Here is a 13,232-nt window from a genome sequence, read left to right on the forward strand (position 1 = left end):
CAGTTTACAGATGGTGTTCCATGCCAATCTGACCGTCAAGCAGGATTTAAGTAATTTATTAAAGATAATTAACTGTTAAAACTATTTACTTGTGATCTTAAATGGATAGACACATGGAAAATGCATTAATAAGAGAAGTCTAAAAAGATATATTTTGATAGGAAGAATAAAGAGATTCAATATAAACTAAAGGATGCAATTCTAAAAAGGGTGTTGAAACATAGAGATGAAGTACATGTTGTTGAAGGTGATTATGAAAACTGTCAATAAAACGTACCTGGACTTTATAAATAGAAGATTAGAGTGCAAAAAGCCAAGGATGAACCTTTATGAAATTTTGGTTTGGTCTCAGCTGGAGTATTGTGCTTAATTTCAAGCTTTAATCAAACTTTAGGGACAAGCGCTAAATAGCATTCAGAAAGGGTTAGAAGATTACAAAGTCTCTTGTGGCCCTACTCCAGGTTCAAGCTGAAAGGCCCAGGTTCAAGCTTCACCTACTCCAGAGGTGTGTAATAACATCTCTGAACAGGTTAATTAGAAAAAATGTTTTTTTTTAAAAAAAAGAATTACAAGATTGGTTGCAGGGATGAGTTACTTTAGTAACATAAATAGATTAGAGTGATTTGGGCTCTCTTAGAAAAGAGAAGGATTGAGTGAAGATTTGATAAAGAGGCCAGGACTGAAGTGGTGGGGAGAAATTGTCGCCAGCCCAGTGAAAAGATTTAAGGTGATTGACAAAATAACTAACTTAAAGAAGAAGAATAATTGTTTTCACACATCGAGTGGTTCAGATCTGGAAGATAATGTGTTGGAAACACTTTCAAACACGACTTTCAAAAGGGAATTGCATAAGCACCTGAAGGGAAACTGTTTACAGGACTGTGGGTAAGGGCGTGGGGTTTAGGTTAGCTGAGCCGCTCTGTCAGAGGACCAGAATGAACCTGACCAACAGAATGGCCCCCTAAGATGCTGTAGCCATGTTACAATTCCATAATCTGAAATAGTGTCTGAAAATTAAAGAATAATTGTGATTATGATGACAGAACAGGGAAGTAGAGCTGATTGGATAGATCATTCAAACACTTGTCACCGGGATAATGGGCAGATGCCTCCTTTTGGGCATTATTATTCTACATTTACAAAGACCATTAGACCAAATTTGTCCAGAATTTGTCTCTAATACTGTAACAAGTTTGTCCCAAATCCTGAATACTGTGGGCAATGGTAAGTCAGTTAAAAAAATGGCAAGAATGAAAAATTAAGTTTCTGATATGAGAGAAAATGTTCAGTTTTGTCCATAAGGGATTAACGGCCACCCTCTGTATCATGGTGAAAGGTCAGGGGTGATGGTGAAGATGGTGGGTTGGGCACCCAGACTACTTTACATCACACCCCAATCCCTGTAAAACATTCTGTGGGTATTCTGTCCATTATTTCTCTCAAATAATTGTGAATTTTTCAGATCTCAAACCAATCAGTTGTTCTTGAGCTTATCTACAATTACAATTATTATAAGTGTTAATGCCCATTATTCTGGTGCAATATTAAGGTGCAATTGAAACACATTTCTGTACTTGCATTTTGTATCATTTATACATGGAGGCAGAGCACATGGCCAATGTAATGGCCAGAGTTCACTTTAAACATGTTATGTAGAATTATAGAATCGCTACAGTGTGGAAGTTGGCCATTTAGTCCATCAAGTCCACATTGACCCTCCGAACAGCATCCCACCAAGACCCATTTCCCCAGCCTATTCCTGTGACCCTGCATTCCCCATGTCAAATCCACCTAACCTGTACATTTTTGGACACTACAGGCAATTGACCATGACCAATCCACCTAACTTGCACGTCATTGGACTATGGAAGGAAACTGGAGCATCCAGAAGAAACTCACGCAGACATGGGAAGAATGTGCAAACTCCACACAGACAGTCGCCCGAGGCTGGAATTGAACCCGGGTCCCGGCACTGTGAGGCAGCAGGTGCAAAGTATTTATAGACTCATAGAGTTATTGAGTGATGCAGCAAAAAAACAGACCCTTTGGTCCAACTCATCCAGGTTTCCCAAACTAAACTAGTCCCATTTTTCTGCATTTAGCCCATAGCCGATCTGTGTACCTGTCTAAATGTCTTTTAAATGTTTTAAGTGTACCTACATCTACCACTTTCTCTGGCTGTTTATTCCATCCTCTGTGAAAAAGTTGCCCCTCAGGTCTCTTTTAAATCTAACATCTCTCACTTTAAAACCATGCCCTCCAGTTTGTTTAATATTTCAGCTTGTAAAAATATAATTATGCAACATATTTACGCCTTAACATTGCTAAACAACTGAATATTGGGCACTAACTAATAAAATAACTGTTATACTAGATGGTGCAAGAATAAATTTTAACATAAAACTTTCCCAAAAGCTGAGGGACACATTAGAAATCAGAGTCATATGAAGCTTCCATATTCAGAAACCTATAGAATCCATAAACATCTCTATAGTAGATGCAGACACAAGGATTAATGATTTTTCAGATGGAGAGAGCAATCAAATAAAATTGTTCAGTTGGTGATCGAATATTTCCAGAAAGGTTAGTTGGACAAACTGAAGACTGAGAGCATCAAAGAGTGACTGGGGGATGGATGAGAGTATTCCTGATGAAGGGCTTTTGCCCGAAACGGCGATTTTCCTGCTCCTCAGATGCTGCTTGACCTGCTGTGCTTTTCCAGCACCACTCTAATCTAGACTCTGGTTTCTAGCATCTGCAGTCCTTGTTTTTAACCTGGGAGTACAAGACACAAGTCAGGAGTGTGGTGGAATACTCCCCACCTGTTTGGATGAGTGCAGCCCAAACAACACTCAAGAAGCTTGACACCATCCAGGACTTGGCAGCCTGCTTGTTTGGCACCACAAACATCCACTCCCTCCCTGCACTCAGTAGCAGCAGTGTCTACTATCTACAAGATGCACTACAGAAATTCATCAAAGATCCTCAGACAGCACCTTCCAAACCCATGACTATTTCTATCCAGGCAGCAGATACAAGGGAACACCATCACCTGCATGTTCTCCTCCAAGCCACTGACCATCCTGACTTGGAAATATATCACCGTTCCTTCACTGCTGCTGGGTCAAAATCTTAGAATTGCCTCCCTAATGATGTTGTGGGCCAACCCACAGCACATGGAATACAGTGGTTCCAGAAAGCACTTTCTCAAGGGCAAATAGGGACAGACAATAAATGCTGGCCTAGCCAGTGATGCCCACATCCTACAAATGAGTAAAAAGCAAGAGTGGAACAAAGGACTATCAACAGGTTAAGCGAATAGACCAAAATGTTATAGAATATAATGTGGGAAAACTTAACATTGTGCACTTTGGCAGGAAGACTAGAGGAGCTGAATATTATTCAAATGGCGAAAGACTGTCAAAAACCATACAACAGAGTGATTTAATAGTCCTCACGGATAAATTACAAAAAAGCTAGCATACAAGTTCATCAGATAATAGGGAAGCAAATGGAAATACAGCAGACCTTTTGTTAACTTGCACCTATGGGATAAGGAGTGTTGCAGTTCATCAAGTGGTCCACGTAATGAATCTAAAAACACACACTAAATAATAGAAATGTAATAGAAATGCACAGGAGGCAGTCCAAAGATAAGATGATACGAGAGATGGAGGGACTGTCTTATGAGGAGTGGTTGTGTATTTTGTGCATGTAGTCATTGAAAAATACTGTAAAAGATTGAGCAATGACCTTATTGAAACAAATGAGATTCTGAGAAGAGGTGGCAGGGTACGTGCTGAGAGGTTGTTTCCCCTTGTGGGAGAGTTTAGTCTCAGAAGGCATTCATCTCAGAGAAAGGGGTCTTCCAGTGAGAACAAAGATGAGGAATTTCTCCTTATTTAGAATTTAGAACATTACCATGCAGTGCAGGCCCTTCGGCCCTCAATGTTGCACCAACCTGTGAAACCAATCTGAAGCCTGTTTACCTACACTATTCCATTATCATCCATAGGTTGTTCTTCTCTAGTGTTGTACTAATAACAAGTTTCACTCTTTTCACCTGTTAATTCATTTAAACCTTTTCGTTTTACTTCATGTGTTACTGAAACATCAATTTCGGTTTATTCTACTATGTTACTTTTTGTTTGTTTCTCAACTATTAACTATCTTGCCCTTAAACAGCATCCCCTCCCCCCAATCCCTTTCTAAGTTTCAGTTCTTGTCCTATTTATCTTTTCCAGTAGGATGATGGTCTCAGCCCATGTCACGTCGAGCCTGTCCAAGCTGCTCACTCTGCTAGTACTCCATGAAGTGGTACTCCTCTTTCCAACATCTTCCTAGTCTATTCATCTGGATACCTGAGGTTAAAATCTGAGGTCCTTTTCTCTACTTTAGCCCCTGGTTACTGGAGGAGCTGCTTGCTCCTACCTGCCCAGGTACTCATCAAATGAGACCTCTTGCTTACACTTCCCAATACAGTTGCGCCACTATTCCTCACTCTCCTTTTCCAGCCACAACGATGTGTCCTAAACCTTGGCAATGGGCAGGCAACACAACCTTCAGAACTCCTGGTCAAAGGGGAAAAAGTCTTCCTGACTACTGTTTCCTTAGACAATAGACAATAGACAATAGGTGCAGGAGTAGGCCATTCTGCACCACCATTCAATATGATCATAGCTGATCATCCTTAATCAGTATCCTGTTCCTGCCTTATCTCCATAACCCTTGATTCCACTATCCTTGAGAGCTCTATCCAACTCTTTCTTAAATGAATCCAGAGACTGGGCCTCCACTGCCCTCTGGGGCAGAGCATTCCACACAGCCACCACTTGCTGGGTGAAGACGTTTCTCCTCATCTCTGTCCTAAATGGTCTGCCTCGTATTTTTAAGCTGTGTCCTCTGGTTCAGCACTCACCCATCAGCGAAAACATGTTTCCTGCTCCACTGCCCTCTGGGGCAGAGCATTCCACACAGCCACCACTTTCTGGGTGAAGACGTTTCTCCTCATCTCTGTCCTAAATGGTCTACCCTGTAAGTGCCGAACCAGAGGACACCATTTAAGCTGTGTCCTCTGGTTCGGCACTCATCCATCAGTGGAAACATGTTTCCTGCCTCCAGTGTCTAAGCCTTTAATAATCTTATATGTCTCAATTAGATCCCCTCTCAGTCTTCTAAACTCCATTACTTTTCACTCTTCCCATTTGTATGGCTTCATGCACCATTGTTCCATGGCCATGATTAGATTTGATTCCCTACATTGTGGAAACAGGCCCTTCGGCCCAACAAGGCTACACCAATCCCCGAAGAGTAACCCACCCAGACCCATTTCCCTCTGACTAATGCACCTAACACTATGATAGAATTTAGCATGGCCAATTCACCTGATCTGCACATCTTTGGACTGTGGAAGGAAACCGGAGCACCCAGAGGAAACCCACGCAGACACAAGGAGAACATACAAACTCCGCACAGACAGTTGCTCGAAGTTAGAATTGAACCTGGGACCCTGGCTCTGTGAGACAGCAATGCTAACCACTGAGCCACCATGCCAATGGAAAGCAAAATCTCAATGGATTGAATTAGCTTGCAGTTTTCTGTTTTGTAGCAGACTGGCAATGATAAGATGATAGTTGTGTGTGATATTGAAAAGGAACAGACTATGGGGCAAATGAATTCATTATTTTCTGAAAGATTCGCAAGTCGCATGCAACCACACTAAAAATACTGTAATGTGACCTTAGAGGTTTTGTGATGCAATGGGTCATACCAGAAGCTCTGGGTTTGAGTCCTTTTCTGGGACTAGATGGCAGGGGAAGATGGATTTATAAACCTTGTTATCCACTCTGCAGGGTACCTCATCCATGTGGGCAGCAAAGGCCACATCACCTGGAGTACTGCAACTGGGTTCCCCTTACCTTGTCCCCTCACTAACCTGAGCAGAAAAAGCAGCATTTCTAACCAGCTTCTTTATTTCTTTTCCATCACCGGGACTCTGCCTTCTCTCGGAGAGTAGTGAATCTGTGGGATACTTCACCACAAGGGGCTGTCAAATCTGGGTCATTAAGTACATTCAAGGCTGAGATGAACAGATTTTTAAACAATAAGGGAATCAAAGCTGTTGGGAAAAGGCAAGTAAGTAATCTGTTCCTAAGTCTTACGGTCTTATCAATAAACCAAAATACTTCAGAATCAGGAAGTCTGGAATTAAAACAGAAAGTGCTGGAAATAGGTACGGAATCATACAGTATAGAAGAGGCCTTTCAGCTCATCAAGTCTGTATTGCCAAAAATACACTAGTTCCACATTAGGCCCATTTCCTCAAACGTTATTTTTCATTGAATGTTTCATTCAAGTACTTTTTGTTCCACCTCAACTCCCCTCCCAGGCAGTGCATTGCAGACCCCCGCCACCCTCTGGGTGAAAAAGATTTTCTCCAATCCCCTCTAAAGCCCCTGCCTTTCACTTTGAAATGATGCCCCCTTGTTCACCTCAGAGCTGAGCGGTGACCTGGTACAAGTTGACAAAATTATGTAAGGGCATGGATAGAAAGGATAGTCAGAATCTTTTTCCCAGGATAGGAATATTAATTTGTCAGGGATATTGGTTTAAGGTAAAAAGGGGTGAGTTTAAAGGGGTTGTGAGAGGCAAGGTTTCTACACAGAAGGTGGTAAGTGCTGGAATGTGCTGCCAGAGAAGATACAATAGCAATGTTTAAAAGGAATCTTGACAGATACATGAATAGGCAGGTGATAGAGGGATACCAACGCTGTAGTGGCAAAAGGGTTTTAGTTTAGAACAATGTCATATATTGTCGTAGGCTTGGTGGGTATTTTTCTTTGTTCTTTGGGAGCAGCTGTTTAACGTTCACTCTGTCCATGCCCCTCATTATTTTCAACATCTCAATCCGCTCCCCTCTCAATCTTCCCTGCTCCAAAGCAAACAAACTGAGCTTATCCAACCTCACTTCATAGTTAAAATCCTAGGTAATATCTTGGCGAAACAAAACATAAATTGCAGGAAAAGCTCAGCAGGTCTGGCATCATCTGTGCAGACAAATCAGAGTTAACGTTTTGGGTGCAGTGACCCTTCCTCAGTTCTGATTTACAGCATCTACACTTCTTTCAGTTTTTAACATCTTGGTGAATCTTCTTTTGCGTTCCTCCAGTGCAAAAGCATCCGTCCTATAGTATGGTGACCAGAACTGCACACAGTACACGAGATATAGCCGAACCAGGTTCCTGCGCGGCACAACGTAGCCTCTCTGGTCTGATCATTTATGTCATGACTGATAAAGGCAAGCTTCCTGATGCTGTCTTAGCCACCCCATTAACCTGTCCTGCTACATTCAGGTTCAAGCACCCCAAGATCCCTCTGTTCCTCTGATCTTCCTGATGTCTCAGCAGATTTGTCAGAGTGTGCGTCGAAAGTTTCCTCATTCTGTTTGATTCCAACCTCCATCTCAGTGCCTGATCCTTTATCCCTTCTGTATTTGTCAGCATCAATCCTGCCCCCCACCCCACCACTCCACCATCATAGGCATCTCCCTCTAATATAAAATCTCCTCCACGAGACAGACTCAAAATAATGAATTTGGGCCTGTAATTCTTGGATCCTACATTTTTATTTACTCTCATTGTATCTCCTATTACCCCTAAGGTGAGAAAGCCCTCTGTCGTGCTCCTTCTGCGTTTCCTCATTTCCACCCATACTTTTTAGTAACCATTCCAATCTCCTTTATAAACTACAGATTTCTTATGTTTAATGTTCCTGTTTTAATTATCTCCTGTGCTAACGCTGAACATATTGTTCTAATTACTTCACAGAGATATAACTTAAATACTCTTTCTCCTTACTGAAGCTGTTTCTCCTTACTGAATACCTTTGATTTATATCCTTAACCAGTCTCACTTGATTATTACTGACTTAATTATTTCAAAAGTAACACCAACTTTGGCTGAATGAATAACCTACAAGGTCAGTCGAAGAGAAAGGGTGAACGCATTCAATAAAAACAATGACCTGTATGTATTTGGCATCTTTAATACATAAGTCATTGCCAGCTTTTTTCTCAGGACCATTTTCTCACAAAGTTTCACACCAAGTTACATTAAGTCAATACTGGGAAAAGTGACAAATAACTTGATCAAATTGGCAGACTTTAAAGAGCATCTTAAAAATAATGCCCATAGCTCACCACCACCCTCTCAAGGGCAACTAGGGATGGGCAATAAATGCTGGCCCAGCCCGCGATACTCACATCCCACAAAATGAATAAGGAAAGCAACCAGGAAAATGTTACTTCATTCAAAAACACAGGATTTCTGAAGAAAAAAAAGTTATCAAAAATGAATATGAGATTTCTGAGTAGGTTGGGGCTTCAGAGACCAGCAATGAATCATTCGTTCCAACTACATGACTTAATAAGTCCACAACCTTTGGTTTCAGAGCAAATCACATCAATTAATATACAATGAGTTAATGTTAATTCAATAACGACATAAATTTTGCAGATGGTTCTGAGAAAAAACTCATATTTTTCATTAAAGGCAATCAGAGCTGTGTTGTTAACCAACAAGCAGACAATTAACAGGAGCTAATGAAATGATACACATAATTGGACTGATGACTCAACTTACCTTTTATATTGATGTAGTTTGACTGTGCTGCAGTACCTTCTATTACTACCTGGCATCAGGATCACAGGAACAGGAGAGTAGACCTAACTAATCTTTCAATCACACACACACAATGAGCCAATTAGCCTCAACTTTCCTTTATAATTCTGTGATAAATCTATGAAACTATAACTGAAACTGTAATCTGAAATACTGGAAATACGCAAATCAGTAACAAACTCTGACTAGAAGGATGGACTGAATGTATATTTTACATCCATAAGGAATCGGAGCAAGAGAAGACCAGTCAGCCCTTTGAAGCCAGTCCATGAGACATGACAAATCTTTACTTCAACATCAATTGCCTGTTCTGTCCTTGTACTGCCTGATGTTTTTAACATGTAGAGAACAATTGAATGTACTCGATCACTGGCTTCTACTGTTCCAGGCCACCCCGAGACACTATGGGGCAATTTAACACGGCCAACCTAAATTTAATGTCGAGGCTGGTCTGTCTGTGTGCACCTTCTCTGCAATCATAACATTGTATTCTTCTCTCTATTTTATCACCCAAATGCATTTTGAATGAAATGATCTGCCTGTATTCCACGTAAAACAAAACTTTTCACTCTATCTAGATACATGTGACAATAATAAATCAAATAATAAGTCAAATCAAATAACTCTTTGTGGCAGAAAATTCCAAAGATTCACCATAATTTATATGAAGAAATTCCTCTTCATCTCCGTCTTAAATGGCTTGCATCATATTGTTTCCCTGGATTCTAGGAACACTCCTAAACAGGGGAAATATTCTTCCTGTGTTAATACTGTTAAGCCCTGTAAGAATATTCTGGGTTTGAATAAGAACACTGAGATCATCTCTCTTTTTCATAAACTGAAGGGAATAAAGGTCCAGTGTATTTAATCTTTCCTCATAGGACAATCCCTCCACTTCAGGCATTAGGTGGACCTTTGTTGCACTCCCTGATTGGCAAGTGTAACTTGCTCCAGGTAAGAGACCAAAACTACACACAACACTGTACAAAATTACAGTAATATCTTTATGTATATACTCAAATTTTCTTGCAACATAGGCCAATATATCATTTTCCTTTTAATTGCTTGCTCTACCTGCATGTGAACTTTCAGTGATTCACGAACTAAGTTATTCAAGTCCCTTTGAAGTTCAATACTTCAGAGCCACTCACCTAATACTCCATAAAGTATGTTTCCTCATGTGGGAAATCCAGAATAAAAGATCATAGGTTTAGGGTAAGGAGTAGCAGATTTAAAACAGAGATGAGAGTAAATTATTTCTTTCAAAGGGTAATGAATCTGGAGAAATCATTGCCCCTTAGTGTGTGGTGGATACTGGAACTTTGAGTAAGTTTGTGGAGGATCTAGACAGATGTCTAACTAGTAATGAGTGAAAGGGTTATAGAGAGTGGAGTTGATGCCAAGAATGAGACCAGCCACGGTCATATTGAATAGCAGAGTAGGCTTGAGGGGCTGAATGGTCTACTCCTGTTCCACATTCCCATGTTATTCTGTCCATCTGTTTATTAAAGTAAATATCTACATATTGCGCTGTATGGTATCCAACCACCATATTTTTGCTCATTTTGACTACTACATGTGCCCTTGAAGTATCTTTGCATCCTCTTCACAACTACAACTCCCACCTGTTTTTTTTTAGATTAGATTAGATTCGACCCAACAAGTCCACACCGCCCTTCCAAAGAGAAACCCACCCAGACTCATTCCCCTACCCTATATTTACCCCTAGCTAATGCACTGTGGGCAATTTAGCATGGCCAATTCACCTGACCTGCATATCTTTGGACTGTGGGAGGAAACCGGAGCACCCAGAGGAAACCCACGCAGACACAGGGAGAATGTAAAAATTCCACACAGACAGGCGGGAATCGAACCCAGGTCCCTGGTACCATGAGGCAGCAGTGCTAACCACTGAGCCACCGTGCTGCCTGTTTTGTGCAAGCTGCACACTTGGAAATATTGCACTTCATCCCAACCCCTACCTTGATAAGTGTTGTGACCAGCTAGAGTCCAAATACTAATCCTTACAGTAACCTCACAGCCCGCCAATCTGACAAGAAAGGAGATGCTGTCAATGTCATAACCTAACAGGAAGTTCTCAGCAGAATGGACCACAAAGTACCACTACACAGATCCATTGGTTCAGAGTTTCCAGCATACTGATTGTCAGAGGCTGCACATACAACCCAATCTGGGTGTCATGACCCCTTAGATGTCCCGATGCATTGAGCTCCACTGGAGTTGTCAGGAAGTATGAACTTCTAATGGGCAATTGCTTTGCTGTCTGGGACACTTAGCAAAAGTCTCCAGTCATAGATTCATAGAGATGTACAGCGCAGAAACAGACTCTTTGGTCCAACTTGTCCATGCTGATGAGATATCTAGTCACATTTGCAATGACTTGGCCCATATCCCTCCAAACCCTTCCTATTTATACACCCAATCAGATGCTTTTTAAATGTTGCAATTGTACCAGCCTCCACCACTTCCTCTGGAAGCTCATTCCGTACATGCACCACCTTCTGTGTGAAAAAGTTGTCCCTTAGGTCTCTTTTATATCTTTCCCCTCTCACCCTAAACCTATGCCCTCTAGTTCTAGACTCCCTGACCCCAGGGAAAAGATCTTGTCTATTTATCCTATCCATGCCCCTTATGATTTTATAAACCTCTATAAGGTCACCCCTCAGCCTCCGACGCTCTAGGGAAAACCCACCGAGGTTGTTGCAGTCTGTTGGTGTAAAGTTGGCCAGGGGGGCACAGGGGCATAATCAGGGGTGGGAGCGGACGGGCAGGATTTACGGGGCGAGTGGAGGGACAGTCGGGGTATCGGGGGCGGGGTTTGAGGGTAGGCAGGGGCTCCAGGCCCCAGAGGAAATCAACTAACCAAATAATCAATTATCTGAACGAAATAGTGCCTGCCCATCTCACTTGGATAATCGAGGTTCCTTTGTAATTGATTAATTAAATCAAACATAAAGAAGAACGGGTGATGTGTGCTGCTGCACGTGGGACACTGTGATAAAGAAGGAAGGCATCTACAGTTCAAGACATTTTGGATCAGAGTTGAGCTGGAGTTTAAGCTACAGACATTACATCACATCAAGTTATTTGGACCCTTTCTTCCAGCAGACAGTTAAACACATTGGGTGAGGCAGGAATGGAGACCGTTTGTCTAGCATTAGAGGAGCTCACAGCCAGTAATTGTCCAAATGGTTACGCGATTCTTGCAAGCTGTATGGATGAGAGTTGGGTCTGCAGGGAGAGTGCCACAAGGATCGGTGCTGGATCCATTACTTTTTGTCATTTAAATAAATGATTTGGATGTGAACTTCAGGGCTTCATTGTACACCGTGCCGCCCGTTTTGTGCAAGCTGCACACTTGGAAATATTGCACTTCATCCCAACCCCTACCTTGATAAATGTTGTGACCAGCTAGAGTCCAAATACTAATCCTTACGGACCTCACAGCCCGCCAATCTGACAAGGAAGGAGATGCTGCCAATGTCATGACCTAACAAAAAGCTCTCAGCTGAAACACCACAGATCCATTGGTCCAGAGTTTCCAGCCTACTGATTGTCAAAGGCTGTCCATACAACCCAATCCGGGTGTCATGACCCCTTAGATGTCCCGATGCATTGAGCTCCACTGGAGTTGTCTGGAAGTATGAACTTTGATTGGGCAATTGCCCTGCTCCCTGGCACACTTAGCAAAAGTCTCCAAGTTGGAGACTATGGACAGTTGTCTAGTAAAAAGCTGAATATTTATAATTAGACAGATAAAAGTTTACTGTAACTCCTTTGTGCCTACACAACCTCCATTCACTCACACTGACCATCCATTTAGTGCTGTTATACTAACTACCGAGGAAGCTCTGGATGTGCTGTACTCCACCACTAACACCCTGGAGATGGAACAGCCCAAGGTCCTGTTTATTGTAACTGGTGACTTCAATCAAGCCAATCTAAGGAAGGTGTTGCCCAAGCACCAGCAGAACATTACCTGCCCCATCAGGGGCCTGAACATTTTAGATCACTGCTACACCACTGTGAAAGATGCCTACCGCTCCACCCCCTGCCCTCATTTCGGGAACTCCGACCACAATGCTGTGTTTCCTCTCCTGGCTTACAGGAAAAAGCTCAAGCAGGAGACCCCCTCACAGATGCGGGACCAGTGCTGGTCGGAGGAGGCAGAGGATCAACTCCAGTGCAGCCTGGAATTGGCTGATTGGGCCACATTCAAACAGTCCGCAGATACCTTGGCCACCACCATCACAGACTTTATCAGCAAGTGTGTGGAATACTGCATACTGAGGAAGTCAATCCCGGTGTTCCCCAACAGGAAACCCTCGATAAATCAGGACATATAGAACCTGCTAAAAACCAGGCGTGAGGCCTTCAGATCAGGAGACCCACTCAAATATAAGGAATCCAAGTATGACCTTCACAGAGCCATTAAAACATCCAAGGACCAATACCGATCCAAACTAGAGACCCAGACAGACACCCGGCAATTATGGCAAGGGCTGAATGACATCACAGGTTCTAAAAGAGACA

The sequence above is a fragment of the Chiloscyllium plagiosum genome, chromosome 1, assembly GCF_004010195.1.
Source record: "Chiloscyllium plagiosum isolate BGI_BamShark_2017 chromosome 1, ASM401019v2, whole genome shotgun sequence".
Classification (NCBI taxonomy): domain Eukaryota; kingdom Metazoa; phylum Chordata; class Chondrichthyes; order Orectolobiformes; family Hemiscylliidae; genus Chiloscyllium; species Chiloscyllium plagiosum.